Genomic DNA, 16958 nt, shown 5'->3' on the forward strand with positions numbered 1-16958 from the left:
ATCCTTGGCCATTTCTTTCGAAACCAGGCTACTCATATGGAACATCGGGTGAAGTCAAGTCTAAGTCCATGCCTAGTTGTAGGTTTGAGTCGAAATTTCGGCAGCATTTTGCTATAATAGCGATTCTGCCCTAGAAAAGTGTCATGAAAAAGTCGTCACAAATCAAAAATCCGATATGGTAGGAAGTTCACCCATTACACAAGGGTTCCAGAAAACAAAATTTCACCAAAAATGGACAATCCTAAAGGCATTTTCGAAGCGGTTTTCGAAATAGCCGAGAAACCGTCTCAATTTCGGTCAAATGCTCAATACTTGACGAAAATTCAAAAAGAATACATGGTTATGTTCCTAACAAATCCTTTAAGGGGAAAACCCCCAAATTTTCACATAAAGCGGAAGGGAAACCCTAATTTTTCGGCTCTAATTGACCAAAAACGAGAATTAAAAGCAAGAATATGATGCATACCTCTATTAGTCATGATTAATGGGTCGAGTTGATCAAATTTTATCTGAAATTGGTTGGAATTTGAGAGAGTTTTGAAAGAATTATGTTTTGTTATTATGAATAATAAACACGGTTTATCGTGTTTTTACTCAGAAAGGGACAAGCCCAGGAAAAGACGCAGCACCTGCTACGCCTCTTCCAAGAGTCGCAGCTCTTGCTGCGCCTGTTCCCCAACTTCCCTCCAGCTCAATTTTCAAAAGTTCGTTGTAAGTTTGTTATTTGTGGGCCAATCTTTGGTGCGCCTCTTCTCCGACGCCTTGTATCATATATTTGGTCTATTGGGCATTTATTTTTGTCCAGACCCGTATATTTTTCTAAAAAAGACTGTGAAACCGTCGCAGTATTTTATCTCCCAGTAAGGATCTCGCTTGCAACAACGAGCGGATATCCAGCGGTACTTAGGACGCGCCACTATCAATCAAGCCTTTGTTGGAGTATGTGACCTCATCAATAGTGCGATCACATGTTTAAATCTCAAGTTAAGAATACGAAAGGGATGATTCAATTAAATATTCAACTGATCAACATTAATCGGTAACGATTGGCTTGCTGTAGTTTGACGTTACTGTCGTATGACGGTGGTGGTCAGTTGATTCCTTAAGGTCACACCTATAGAATGATGCCCTTATCAGTAAAGTTAATTAGTTGTATTTTGATACAAGTTTAAATTCCTTAAATAAGAAAAAATTATATTTTGAAAGGAAATATGTATCTTATTGTAATCGATTAAATAAGATTCGATTTACTGGATTAATATATTAATATATTAATTTACTAAATTATGTTGAGGTTTTATGAATATTTACAAGAGATTGTAAATTTAAAAAAACTAGCTATTATGGAACCCATTATATGTTGATATAATGGTAAAATATTACTCAATAAGTTGAGTGAATATATGTTTATTAATTTGTCACATAATTGTTGTATGATCAAATTAATATTTAATTATTTAAGATAATTAAACATAAGACTTATAAGCATTTGTGAGACAAATATTATAAGACAAAAATGGACCATAATAAGAGCATGGCACCGGGTTTTGGGAGGAGATAGGACAATGTCCTAAGTCTTCTATTTTGTCTAAAAAGCTTATGACACCAACAACACTTGTCATGTTGCCTCTACCTTATAAGACACTATCAATAAAGCATTTGCATGAGGATTTTGAGAAGTGAAAAATGCTATAAACAAGAGCATTTGGCCGGACCCTTTGTGGGTGTGCAAGAACATTTGTTGTTCTTATTTTTCTCTTACATATTCTCTAAAATAACTATCTCATTCATAGTTTTCCTTATCTAAAACTTGAGAAGTTTTAATCCAAATTGTTCATCAATACTACTAATATTATTAATGTAATATATGAGTATTAGTAGTCAATTTTAAGGTAGACTACTAAATAAATTTCTAGCAAATATTATTTAGTAGTGATAATGGCTAATCTTGGGTGCAATCAAAAGGAGGGCTCTTAATATAGAGTCTTAGAGGATCATCCTAATACTCATCATAGCTCAAGAACAAGTGAAGGTAGGAGACCTTACTTGTGCCCATAAATCCGAAAATAACAATGTAATAATCATTGTTTTCTCATTTTAATCCTTATTTAGTTATGCATGCACTAGATCTAATGAACTCACATTAATATGTTAATTAGTTCACTATTAGAAGAGTCTAATAATAGGTATATGAACCTAGAAATTGGTATCAGAGCATAGGATGTTGCATTCATAATTGATTTATAGTTTTTTCGAGTTATTAGTAACTTAATTAAAACTAAAATTTTTTGATTAATTAAATTAAATCACGAAATCATGATGCATACTATATATTCTGGTCCTAAAATATTTTTAGGTCATTTTTTGGATTTATGGTATTTTATTGCTCATTTTAACGATTTTTTAGTGAAATAATTACATTTTTATGAGTAAAATGAACTTTTATTTACTAAAAATAGTTAAACTTCATTACTGGCCGTGATTTTTGAGTATGACCTCACATGAATATTTTATGTATTGTATGTAAAATTTCGTATTAATGTGATTAATATTTTATGATTTATGATTTTTATGAGATAAAAATGAATTAAATGGAGGTAAAATGGTTAAATATAGTTAAACTTCGAAACATGTCATGAAATTTTAATATGTTGTCACATGCATGTTTTTATCAGTGTGTGTAAAATTTGAGATGAACGTGATTCATTTATCATGGTTTATGAATTTTTGGTGTAAAAATGACATAAATAGTGACTATTTTAGCATAAATAGCTAAAACGAATTACATGGCATGAAAAAATTATTTTAGATTGCATTTATATCCCACTTTTCATATCTAAAGTTGTAAAATTGATTAGATTAAGTTTTGAATACTTTAGATGTTTTATTTGATAAAACCGATAAATTGCAACTATATTTTCTCGAAATAAAATTCAAAAATTTTAACCATGATTTTTGACTTTATGAGTGTCATGGAAATATTCCAGAATGTTCAAAAATTTAAAATTCAAATTTTGAAATTATTGTAATTTAATTTAGATTTATTTCATAATAGTTATGATTTTAAGGTCAAAATGAGCATAAAATTATATCAAGTTGAATTATTGTCTAAAATTGAGTGATGACTAATTTTTGAGATCTAAGTATGTTGGGATAATTAACTTGAGCTTAAATTTGATTTAAGTATTGATTTGTGATTTTAATAAGTTATTATCACGCATTTCCATAAAACCAGGTTCTATAAACGATGTAAGTTAAATAGGGCGATTTGGCACATAATTTGGCATGATAAACACATATTATAATGCTGCATATTTCAATTGTTGAATGTCTTTTTATTTATATAATTTTGAATTATGTAATTTTATCTTCGTATGGCCTTAGTTTTAATCAATATTACCCGTAATGAAAAGGAATATTGATTCCGTTGTAATTTAATGTGATCTCGTATCACTTTTATTTTTACTAGTTTATCATTTTACAAATGTATAATAGGAATAGCTATGTATTTTTATTATTATTTGTAATTCCGGAGTTCCTTCAAGACGGTGCCATTTGAAAAGATGTTCCGACAAAGACGGTGTTCTTGGGATGGGTGCCACTTGAAGATTCAAGGGACCAAAGGAGTTAGTTTCCGAATATGTAATATATTATTTGATTTTCTATTTTAGGAAGGCCATGCTACGAATTTATTATTATTGCTCTACGTTTATTTTAATATGTTGTATGCATTGCCAAATCGCCATAACAACACATGCATTTCATATCGAGTCATCGACCGTGTCAATTATAATTATCGTAGTTCACTGCTTTAGTTCACTTAAAACGTGATAGATAATGAATTGACAAGACCTCTCACAAATAATAATTGAGAATTAGCCTTACCAAATAGTAGAACCATGAATCCCAATTTCATAAGGAAGTGGGCTCGGCTCACCGGGGTGCTAAACTTGTTACGTTGGGTAAGTGGGTTGATGCGGTCGTTTCGCACCAAAAATAAAAACCTAAGTTACAACTAACTAATAGCTAGTAGCAAGTAGGGTCGATCTCCACAGGGAGGCTATTTTGCTAATTATCTGTTCAACTTGGTCTGTCTGAATGTCACAAAGTGGGGGTTTTAAATGATTGTGAACTAACTAAAGACTAAAGCGGGGGAAATGAAAAGAGAAATTAACAGCAAGAGAAAAGGGAGTATGCTAGGAGTCGGTCTACCGTGGCAGCTATCAAATCTTATATTATTGGGAATACTGAGGCGATTAAACTATTGATAAGAAGAGCTATGGTCGTCACCTTTCGGTCCTTAAACCGCCCTAGAGCGTAAACAGCTTAACTTTCGCCCTCACTGCAATACCCTATTGTAATTAAGCAAGCCTTCCCTTCCAATCTTTCGATCTAGGTCGGGGTAACTAGATTTATGGTCTCCTGCATGCATTCATTCGACCGGATAACAGTTAAATTGCCTAATACAATTCTTATCGCAGGGCTAATCTATTTAATACAATTAAAGCATGCTACCACGGCTTCCCTAATCCTAACATACTAAGGGGAATTAGCTATGCATAATTAAAGGGGAAGCAAGAAATAAAAGAAGAACAATAATAAACATTAAGTAATTAAAGAGCAGAGGGGAGAGAAATTACTGTAAATAAATGATCCGGAAATGAAAGAACAAAAGTAACAGTAGAAGGAGTAGCAGTGTATTCGAACCAGAGAGAAAGGGAGAGTATAGAGTGTGAGAGAGTTTATAATAACATACTGACTCCCTATTTATAAGAAAATAGGATTAGCTAAACCTAATGACGGAATTAAACCTAAAAAGCCCAAATCACAAAAAATCCACTCGATCGACTAACTAAAGGCTCTCGATCGAGTGGTATTCCTTAGCATTCCTCTCGATCGAGAAAAATTCCTCTCGATCGAAGACTTCTTTCCCTTTAATCACTCGATCAAGAATAGGTAGCTCTCGATCGAGCAAATGGGCTCTCGATCGAGCACTTCTCAGCGCGTAATTCCTGCTTCGCGCACTGAACTTCAAACGGCTGCCATTTCTTCGTTACTTGGTCAAACAGGATGATTCCGGTGGCATTGGAAAGCTAAAAGGACAAACTTTCATCTCCAATTGGAATCACCTGAATATCTGTTGCAGAACTCGAGATATGGATCTTACAAGCAGGAACTAGCAAATTGAAGCACTCTCTTGGCTCGCCTAACTTCCTTACTCCAATGCGCATCTCAAAATAGCTTCATTTCCGCTCTAAATTCACTCTTCCTCCAAATGCATGCCAAAAGGACGGTAAAAGGCTCGATTTCACTACTTCCTGGTTCATTCCTGCAAATAAGACAAAATAACCCAAAGTAGCATATTCGGGGCATTTCGTAGCATAAAACCACGATAAAAGCATAAAGATGCGTGCATAAAATAGGCTAAAAAGACTATATAAAATGCACGTATCAAATCTCCCCAAACCAAACCTTTACTCGTCCCCGAGTAAACTAAAATGCAACTAAAGGAACGGAAAAAGATAACTCAGAGCCAGCTACAAATGCCCACTTAAGCCAATTTAATGCAAGCAAACTAACACTTATAGCAGATAGTCAAATGCAAACGAGTTATAAGATGTTTATAATAAAGCTGAACCGTCGACCTCGCAAGACCTTTAACAATGGACTCTCACGGGTCATTTTTCTCTCATGAAGCAAAGGGTAAGCATATATGTATAAGAGAGAAAGAGAAATAGTCGCTCACCTAGACTACGACCCACATAAACATGCATGCAACTAATATGATAGACAATTCTAGCTACCGTACACACATTCCAACCAAACGAGGTCCTGTCACAGCCGAGGGCTTACAAAAATATGGTAAAGTGAGGCAATGGGTAAGAAAAGGCAAAACATTTATGGGAATGTGGAGGTATAGGTGATCAAGCTAGTACCTAAACAGAACCATATGAGACATATCCCTTTCCAACTCAATTATGAATTAAACATATGCCCTTCATTTGGCATAAAACTCACCAAACCAAACTGAACTAACTCCTCAAGTAATGTAAGATAGAACATAGGAGCAGAAACCGTCTCATGAAACATCTTTCTTTTTCATAATCTTTTTTTCTTTCTAATTTTTTTCTCGGTTTCTTCTTTTCTTTTCTTCACGTTTTTTCTGTTTTTTTTTTTTTTTCAACTTTTTTTTTTTCTCTTTTTTCCTTCTTTTCACATCTTTTTTCATCATCCTCCTTTCCTTCATAAATTACCAACTCCAAGTCAACAGATACAGGCCAAACTTGATACAATAGACAATATACCGCAGAACAATCTAAACTAGCTTGACAGGGCAGGCTAAATTTGGAATGTAGCTAAGGGTCAACAGGCAAATTTGGCTAATGTGGAGTTTATGGGTAAAAATGAAAGAAAGGGAAAATGTAAGCACCTCCCTGCATGTGACACCAACCACTAACCCGAATGTATGAAGGCAAAGAGCAATTGAATTTCATATACGTGCATAATAAATGTTACATGATATGCAAGGAGTAACTACTCACAATCCTACATGAAACTGGTCATAAATGACACCAGTTTATAAGGCTCTAAATCTTAGAAATTATAAGTAGGTTGCCAAAATCTCAGGTCAAGTCTATTCGTTCAGCTAAATTTAACATTAACTCGTAGATTATGCAAAAGACAAAGCTAAAAGAATAATAGTTCAATGCAGGGCTTAAGCAAAAAGACAGTTGCAGTGCAATTTCATCATTGAAATCTACCGTTCCGACTCAACCTATATGCTAAAATAAACGTGAATTTTTTTTAATTTTTTGACAATTTTTCAAATTTTTATTGAATTTTTTATTTATAAAATAAATAACAATGCAAGCATAACTAAACGTGATAACTGAAATGCAATAAAAACAAGATGCAGACACAGATATGGATGCGTAACCTCCCCAAACCAAACCGTACAATGCCCTCATTGTACCAAAACATGGAAAGGAAACGCAAACTAAAAGAGAAAAAAGGAGTAAAAGCGGAAAAACTCACAAAATGCGCGAATAAGGGGACCTCCCCAAACTGACCATGAACATGGGAGGTTGCTAAAGGCCCGGAAAACCGTCTCAGGAAGCTAATTAAAGTCAAATACACTCGATATCCGTCCAACAGTGGTCGATCGAGTGAGTGGGCATCCAAGAACTGCTCGATCGAATGGTGATGTGGTCGATCGAGTGGTTTTGTTTCTGCAGGTGGTCGATCGAGTGGAAGGTCTGCTCGATCGAAAAGAATTGTCAGCAAAAGTGCTCGATCGAGTAGAAAAACTACTCGATCGAGTGATTCTCATTGTATTTCCTGCAAAAACGCAATGTAAACAGCCCGTAACTAACAAAAACAAGCTCAACTGAGACCGTCTATGGTATAGAAACCATTTATTACAACTTAAATGAAATAAAATGCAGAATAGAATTGCCGGGTTGCCTCCCGGGTAGCGCTAGCTTCAGTCAGGTCCCAGCACGACCTTCTTTTCTTCGAGCCTCTCTAATAGTCATAATCAAAACAGCTCAAAGCGCGCAGCAACCTGTCAAATAGCTGCGCATGTGCTACACAACAGCATAAGTAGCACCAAAGTGGAATAGCAAAATAGGAAATAAAAATGTTTAACTTTTTAAGCCGAACAAATTTCCTATGAGCGCTCCCAAATTTATCCACAAAATAAAGGAGCGCGGGAGCAATTGTCAATATATAAGGGTCCCGATTCAGATTAGCAAACTTGGAATGATAAGGACGGTGAAAATTCGTTAAATTATGCGTCCACATATGAGAGGGTGTAGCATTAAAAGAAGGAGCACAAATTAAACGAGGCAATATACTGTTAAAACAAACAATAATGAAATTATCGCTTACTACCTCGGGTTGGTCGCTCTCAACCACGGAATCACTGACAAAAGAATGTAATACCTCATCCGTGCTAGGAGCAAATACCGTCTCAGCTGCTTCTTCATCAACCTCCTCAGTGGAATCCATCCCGTAGATCGCAGCTTCAAGTGTATCCGACTCGGCTGTGAATAAGGGAGGTTCACCGTAACCTTCATCATCGTCAAACTCGTCATCCAATATGAACCCAAGTGACGAATTAAAGCTCCCAATGGCCAATTCAGTCGATTGAGCAGAATAATCACTCGATCGACCACTTTCCTCCCGCATCTCACTCGATCGAGTAACAAAATCACTCGATCGAGAACTATCCTTCTGCACTTCACTCGATCGAGAAGAGATATTACTCGATCGAGGACTGTCTTCTGGAAATTCACTCGATCGACCATTATAAGTCACTCGATTGAGTGATTCTTCCTGTCAAAGGACATCCCCGCATACACTCTGGAAATACGATAGAAATTCGTCATCCGAAATATGGAAATCATTTTCAAAGATTGGCAACGCGGTTCTTCATGGGAAGAATCGCTCTTGGTCAAGTACACCTCTTCCGGTTGCCGATCATCCAACCCACCGTTAACCGAGCAATTTGATCGCAACTCGGTGACTTGAGTACCCATATATCTATCATATTCTAGAATTAAGGATTTCACTCCGCGATTTCTTTTTCAAAGTGTATCATGAGGATCTTGTTGCGGTGGCCATTGATGGGGTGGATGTGGCGGCACAACTACAACTGCATTGTGCTCAAGAAGACCACATCCCCAAGATTTCTTCCTTTCCCAACTGGCAGGTTTCTCAGCCTGGGCTTCAAACCAAGCAATTAGTTGGGAGACAGATGTCATCTTGGCAAGAGGGATCGATGGTACTCAAGCCTTCCCTTCGATAATCTCCCTCAATAGCCTGTTTAACAAACCTGTAGGCCTATCAAAACAACAATAAAAGAGAAAGATAAGAACAGCCTCAAAGTACTTAGTCTTCCCTTGAGGTGAAAGGACAAACAAAATAAAACAGATAAAAAGCGTCGCCTCCCCGGCAACGGCGCCAAAATTTGATGCGGTCGTTTCGCACCAAAAATAAAAACCTAAGTTACAACTAACTAATAGCTAGTAGCAAGTAGGGTCGATCTCCACAGGGAGGCTATTTTGCTAATTATCTGTTCAACTTGGTCTGTCTGAATGTCACAAAGTGGGGGTTTTAAATGATTGTGAATTAACTAAAGACTAAAGCGGGGGAAATGAAAAGAGAAATTAACAGCAAGAGAAAAGGGAGTATGCTAGGAGTCGGTCTACCGTGGCAGCTATCAAATCTTATACTATTGGGAATACTGAGGCGATTAAACTATTGATAAGAAGAGCTATGGTCGTCACCTTTCGGTCCTTAAACCGCCCTAGAGCGTAAACAGCTTAACTTTCGCCCTCACTGCAATACCCTATTGTAATTAAGCAAGCCTTCCCTTCCAATCTTTCGATCTAGGTCGGGGTAACTAGATTTATGGTCTCCTGTATGCATTCATTCGACCGGATAACAGTTAAATTGCCTAATACAATTCTTATCGCATGGCTAATCTATTTAATACAATTAAAGCATGCTACCACGGCTTCCCTAATCCTAACATACTAAGGGGAATTAGCTATGCATAATTAAAGGGGAAGCAAGAAATAAAAGAAGAACAATAATAAACATTAAGTAATTAAAGAGAAGAGGGGAGAGAAATTACTGTAAATAAATGATCCGGAAATGAAAGAACAAAAGTAACAGTAGAAGGAGTAGCAGTGTATTCGAACCAGAGAGAAAGGGAGAGTATAGAGTGTGAGAGAGTTTATAATAACATACTGACTCCCTATTTATAAGAAAATAGGATTAGCTAAACCTAATGACGGAATTAAACCTAAAAAGCCCGGCCACAAAGAAAAAAAATCCACTCGATCGACTAACTAAAGGCTCTCGATCGAGTGGTATTCCTTAGCATTCCTCTCGATCGAGAACAATTCCTCTCGATCGAATACTTCTTTCCCTTTAATCACTCGATCAAGAATAGGTAGCTCTCGATCGAGCAAATGGGCTCTCGATCGAGCACTTCTCAGCGCGTAATTCCTGCTTCGCGCACTGAACTTCAAACGGCTGCCATTTCTTCGTTACTTGGTCAAACAGGATGATTCCGGTGGCATTGGAAAGCTAAAAGGACAAACTTTCATCTCCAATTGGAATCACCTAAATATCTGTTGTAGAACTCGAGATATGGCTCTTACAAGCAGGAACTAGCAAATTGAAGCACTCTCTTGGCTCGCCTAACTTCCTTACTCCAATGCGCATCTCAAAATAGCTTCATTTCCGCTCTAAATTCACTCTTCCTCCAAATGCATGCCAAAAGGACGGTAAAAGGCTCGATTTCACTACTTCCTGGTTCATTCCTGCAAATAAGACAAAATAACCCAAAGTAGCATATTCGGGGCATTTCGTAGCATAAAACCACGATAAAAGCATAAAGATGCGTGCATAAAATAGGCTAAAAAGACTATATAGAATGCACGTATCATGGGTAGTAAATTGTTATTACATCGAAATTTGGATTGAGCTCAACGGAAGTATTCGCGACCGTAGCCGCATGTGTTCCGGGCTAAGATAAATATTAAAGTAATTTTATCGACCAAGAGTTCTAGAAGTAGAATCGATTAAAGAGTTAATCCACCGAATTATATTGATTACGGATGAATCGGCTCACCGTGCCCGAGTTAATATGAATTTGGATCTCGGGTTCATTTATAATAGTTGGGTAGAGGTCACTATATAAATGTAAAACTTGTTTTAAAATAATTACAAGTTATAAAACGATAAATGTTAATTATTTCCTTCATTTCCGTTTTTGTAGTTATTTATCCGCAATGGATTCATCTAAAACTCTTACACCGATCACCATTAATTCGTGGCTCCAATCATTCGATGAAAAATGCTCCTTGTATGACAATAAACCGATTAAAGAACCACGCTTTGGCATTGGTAAGGATGGAAATCTTTGCTACTTTACCACTTTTACGTCCCACTCCCATATTAATGCCCACCTCTTTGGTAAGAGAATCATGTGAAGAAAATCTCACTAATTCCAAGGTATCCTTGTTTGTAGAAGCAAGGAGAAATATTAATTTAAGTGGGAGTTCTAGTAAAAATGTCCTTGCAAATGAAAGGAGTAATGGTATTATTAAAGGAAAGGCAAAGAAGGGTAAGAAACCCAAACCCGATAATGAATTGGAAATGGATAGTGAGACTACCACAACCAAAACCAAGAAGGGTGCCCAATCCTACGAAGAATGTCATTATTGTAATGACATGGGCCATTGGAAGCGAAATTGCCCCAAGTATTTGGAAGATATCAAAGCTGGACTTATCACTCCAGTTAGGGTTAAGGAGTGTGGAAGCACTTAGCAAGGGTAACATGGATCTCCAATTCGCAAATGGAACTAGAGTAGCCGCCATTTCAAAGAGAACCCTTGTGATTGCCTTAGCTAAGTGATTTTAAGTTGCATCTACATAATTGTGATTATGTACCCATTTTGTCTAAAACATTATTTCCATTTCTATGTTAGACATGGAAGGATTTTTCTTTCGCCGTCAAAAACAATCGTTGCATTTTGTTGAAAATGACTTGGCCGTGAGCCAAGCCACTTCTATCAATGGTATTCATGTTTTAGACACTTCCAAACTCAACTATAGATATCTATAACATATAATCCAAAAGACTCATAACTAGTGATCCAAATGATTTGTACATTTGGCTTTTTCGATTAGGTCACATAAATGAGAAACGCATTAAAGGGCTAGTGTCGACTAGATTTATTCGACCATTTGATTTTCAATCATATGGAATATGCGAATCTTGTCTCCTTCGCAAATTTGATTCATATCCTCTTTAGTAGTAAAGGTACACAAGCAAGTGATTTGTTAGGACTAATGCATGCTGATGTATGTATTCCAATGAGCATCACCACAAGGGGAAATTATGACTACTTCGTCACTTTTACCGATGATCTAAGTAGATATGGGTATGTTTACTTAATCAAATATAAAGTGAAGCATTTGAGAAATTTAAAGAATTTCTAAATGACGTAGAGAACCAATTGAACAAAGTACTAAAGCATTACGATCCGATCGTAGTGCCAAAGATCTTAGTAATGAATTTGATTTATTAAATATGGATTATGACCTTGTGTCACTACCCATAAGATCAAACTAATATGAGTCAATTTGAGTTATCGAACTCAATTTTGGGAATTTGCAATCCAAAACGGACACGTTATTAAAAACGAAGGGTCAACCAGGAGATACCTGAAATAGCAAGTCTATTTAATATATGACATGGATCAGACACGCATATTACATGAATCAAAATGCCATAATAGAGCAGGTCTTTTATGTGCTAACACGTCAGTCTAGACAAAGTTTATTACTTCACCATATATGCTTGTGACTCACACAGCTATCTCTTAAGAAGATAGATGTATTTCTAAGAGATAGAATGGGAGTAGATCGTCACAAACATGTATTATAGTTAATGTGTTACTTTTTGAAAGTAATGGAACTATAATCTATTGAGATAGAGATAGAGTGGAAGTAAAGCACACGTGTCTTATTGTTAATATGTTATTTTTCAAAAATAAAGGTATAATGACCTTGTCCGAAATCGAATTTGTTGCATACAAGCCAAAGCATTACAATCCAAAAATTTCCACTCAAGAGTAGATTTACTTTAAGGCGATGGTCTCTTTAAAGTAAATAGAGCTTTGTGGACAGCGGGGGGCCCACGGGGGCGCTTGGGAGGAAGAGAACAAGCGTTTGCATTTTTGTTGGAGTCGCCACCAATTTTTATGGGAAATTGGAACCGTTCGAATACCTCGTGCCATGTCTAGACACAAAGTAGAGACATGAACACCAAGCAATCGTTACCCTTAGCATTCTATGTCTAGAATGTCTCTCGTGGATGCCAATGAACACGGATGTTCACAAAGATCTGGAGTAAGGGGTGAGGGTACGTATTAGGAAGCTCTTTTGATCGAACACCTAATCCCGCCCGCCTCGATAGCGGCCTCTACTAATGATTAGGGACATCATCTATACTCGATATATCGTCGGCTATATGCATGCAATGCAACATCCAAGTTTTAATCCTAGCATGTGAGAATTAGACTAAGTCGGTGGACAATTAGTTTAACATACAATTGGGCCGAAGTAGGATTTAATGTTCAATTACAGGTGAAAGCATACAAATGATACAAAATACAATGATAAATACAATAAGAAAATTACGATAATGAAAATTACAATAATTATATTGGGATAGGTGATTTATGTCGAAAATACCTTTAAAACGGATAATTTGAGAAAAAGAATAAAAGAAAGAATTAACGAACAGGATCAGAAGGTCATAATACAGATAATAGTTAATTATACGTAAACTAATTAAATCAGGTCAAGCAACGACGGAGTTCGAGACGAAATTCAACTCGAATAAAGCAGCAGAGTCTGCGTCCCCTTGAATAGGTGCATCGATTCTTTGCGTCTGTTCTGAATCGAGTTCTGGGCCGTGTGAAGCCGGAATTGCGTGTTGTTAATACTCGTCGGTAAATTTAATGATTGATTATGATATTTACTCGGATGAAAATGATTAATAGGTTAATTACACGTGAATAATGATCATAAAAGCAACAAAACATGGATGAGACGGATGCAAACGGATTATTTACATGGAAGAATGTTTGATTAGTGACATGAGTGAACAAAATAGACTAAACATGATGAATTAATTACAAATTAATGACGAACATGCGATGAATATGACAAAAGACAGATGAAAATATATCAAAGGATGAATTCCAGAAACTCAATATGAACAAATCGAATTCCTACAACCCGGATTTGAGTTTAATGACGAAAACCCGCAAATATGAGATTATAAGGGATTTAAGTTGAATTTAATGATGAATAATATGCTAATGAATGATAAATAATATACATGTGAGGTTATTATGATCGTACCAAAGAATTAAATGAAAACAAGCAAAGTTAACGAATCACAGAGGACGAAGGAAGAAGAAAGGAAGCAGGAACTGCGGCAGCCTCACGAAGAGGCGCAGCAGGAACTGCGCTCCTTCTTCAAGAGCGCAGCGATTCTTTGCGTCCTTTCTCGACGGTTTGTCTTCTGAAAATCCGTAAAAAGAGGTTTTAAAGCATGGTTTTAGAAATCGGTTTTAAGAGGTATTTTCGACATAAACCTTACAATTGATGATACAAAAAGTAAATAACAATAAATAAAGAGAGATTTACACCCTCAGACTTACATGTTTGACGAAACGAGAAGGACTAAGTTATCGATTAGCGATGCTCGACGCGAATGTAAAGAAAGTGCCCTCGTAAGAGGAAAACGATTAGATTAATTATGTTGATTGATTGTGGAGTTGGTCAAATTGTTCGGTCATGCAAACGAGGCTGGTACTCAGAAGGATCCGAGCTTACGTGGTCGAATGTTCAAGCACGTAGACGCCAAAAAGTAAGAACAAAGGTCAAGAATGCAAAGGGAGAAGAGAAGGGCGGACACTCGCGTGAGAAATATGAGGAGCGAAGGCTCCTATTTATACTAATCACGTGAAGGATTTAGGATTTCGGAGAGTCTTTGGAAGTGAATCTCGGAAAGATATGAAAAAGATACGAAAATTACGCAGAAAATGACCTGGGAAGAGGTGCAGCAGTGTAATACTCCGTATTTTATATTACTATTTAAGTCGGGTTAATTGTTTAGTCGATAAATACGTTATGTTATTTTACTTGACTCGTGTTGTATCGTAAGATCGAGTTGTTTCGTAAGTTATTTGAGACGGGTTTACATGGAATTCGAGATGTGAGCTAACCCATTTACCCTCGACCCATTGGAGTTTACCCAATAACATGTTTAACCCAACACCCAACATCATGTTTTAACCTAATTCTTAACCTAATGTTACCCTAACACTACACAACCCTCATCTCACCCTCCTCCCTCCTTTTGACGCACACCAACACACACACACACACGATCCTTTCATTTGATTGAAGATTGCTCATCGATTCCAACCTAATTCGATTCCCTGTTTGTAAGTCGATTTAATTCCATTGTTTATACTGTTTTAATGTCGTTTTTTTCGAAAAGTTTGAAAAGAGAGTCCTGTTTATTTGATGTCTAGTTTATGCATATAAAATCTTATAGTCAAATTCTTTGTGGTTTGTCCTAGGTGATTTATTTATGAACATGTCGCTGAAAAGTCCGCGAATCTGATTTGGTTGTGGAAAATGATTTGAAACCTTAATTTTTATGTCGATTCAGTTATGAGGCTTCTTCATACATAATCTTTGTATAGTCTAGATGATAATAGGATTTGGAATTTCTGAAAAATAATGTTTTAAACTCGTTTTATGAATCAATACTTTTTATGCGACGGTTTCTGTCAGTTTTTGGAAATCAGTCTGAAAACCCTTGATAAGTATGGAATTTGGGAAAAACACGTTAGATATAATTTGTAGCTAAGACTCATGGGGTTCCAATTCAATTGGCTTTGTATCAATTTGATTTTTCTGGAATTAGTTATGTATTTTATTCCGAGTCTGTCATGTGCTGGAAAATCAGGAAAAATCGTGTTTGTTCTTTAAGTTGATATTCCTATTAAGTTATGATGAGCCTAGGTTATGTGCATGATTATTTGATTGAGTAGGTGGTAATTATATATAATTATGTTATGTAGGTGATGGATATGTGAAGGTTCATAATTGATTGCTTGTGTGAGCTTGGATTGCGAAAAGGTAGGGAAATACACTTGACTTCTTATCGTGTTGTTGAATTGTGTTGACTTGTTTGTGTTTCATATGACCAAATTGTGAGCGTGACTTGATTCGTGGTTGTTGATTACGCTATGATATGGTTGACTGAATTGTTCGTGTTGAGTGTGTTATCACAACATTTGTTAGTCCGGCATGACTTCATTCATTGATATACATATTGTATTGCATTGTTCACTGGTTGAGCATTCATATGCATTGGAGATGGAGGATGTTGTGGTGATGTGGTGTGGTGATGATGATGTTGTGATAAGGCCCAGGCGGGTTCTGCAGACTTGCCCTGGTGTCCTCAACAAGCGAGTGGGCGATCGACTACGGTCGATATATATAGTCTACCGGGGATCGGTATGGCTGGGTTGTCCGGGTTATGAGTTATGAGTTATGAGTTATGAGATATGAGTTATGAGATATGAGTTATGAGATATGAGTTATGAGATATGAGTTGAGATGGAGATGGAGGTGACGGAGGAGCATGCATATCATATTTTGTTGTTTCATTGTTTTCCCTACTCAACCTCGTGGTTGACCCTGTGTATTCGTGAACACCGTGATGACCCAAATATTGGCGAGCAGACTTGACAGGTTTAAGAGATAGAACGGGAGCTTGGTGGGCGTGAGACACTGGATCAGAAGACTTAGTAGCTAGATCATCATCTAGAAGACTTTCACTTTTATTTATGTTAGTTCTTTGTAATTTGACGTAAAAGAGGTTTTGTAATAATTAAGTTAAAGACATTATATAATTTTTGCCTTGGAGTTTAATTTGTTATTCACTACCTCGGGAAACCGAGATGGTAACAGTCCGGTTTATTAGGGAATGTCTTGCTAAAGGCTCCCTCATAAACTGGGGTGTTACAAGCAGCCACTGCGTCTCTTGGAAGAGGCGCAGCACCTGTTGCGTCTTTTCCCAAGTGGTTTCCTCTTGCGGAAGAAAGATTTCCGTGTTTAAGTTATGGTAGGACGGAATAATTTGGTTTTCCTTAATATTTTATGTGAATATTACGGGAAATTGTTTACCAAAGGATAAAGATTATGAAATATTTATAAAATATGGAATAGAAATATCCGGAACATTCCAGAACATTCTGACTCGGGATTTAACGGTTATCAGAAAATGAAGACGGTTTTAGGCCCGGACTCCAAATATACTCTAATTACTGTCAAAACGACCGTATCGG

The sequence above is a fragment of the Silene latifolia genome, chromosome 9 (genome assembly GCF_048544455.1).
Source record: "Silene latifolia isolate original U9 population chromosome 9, ASM4854445v1, whole genome shotgun sequence".
Classification (NCBI taxonomy): Eukaryota; Viridiplantae; Streptophyta; class Magnoliopsida; order Caryophyllales; family Caryophyllaceae; genus Silene; species Silene latifolia.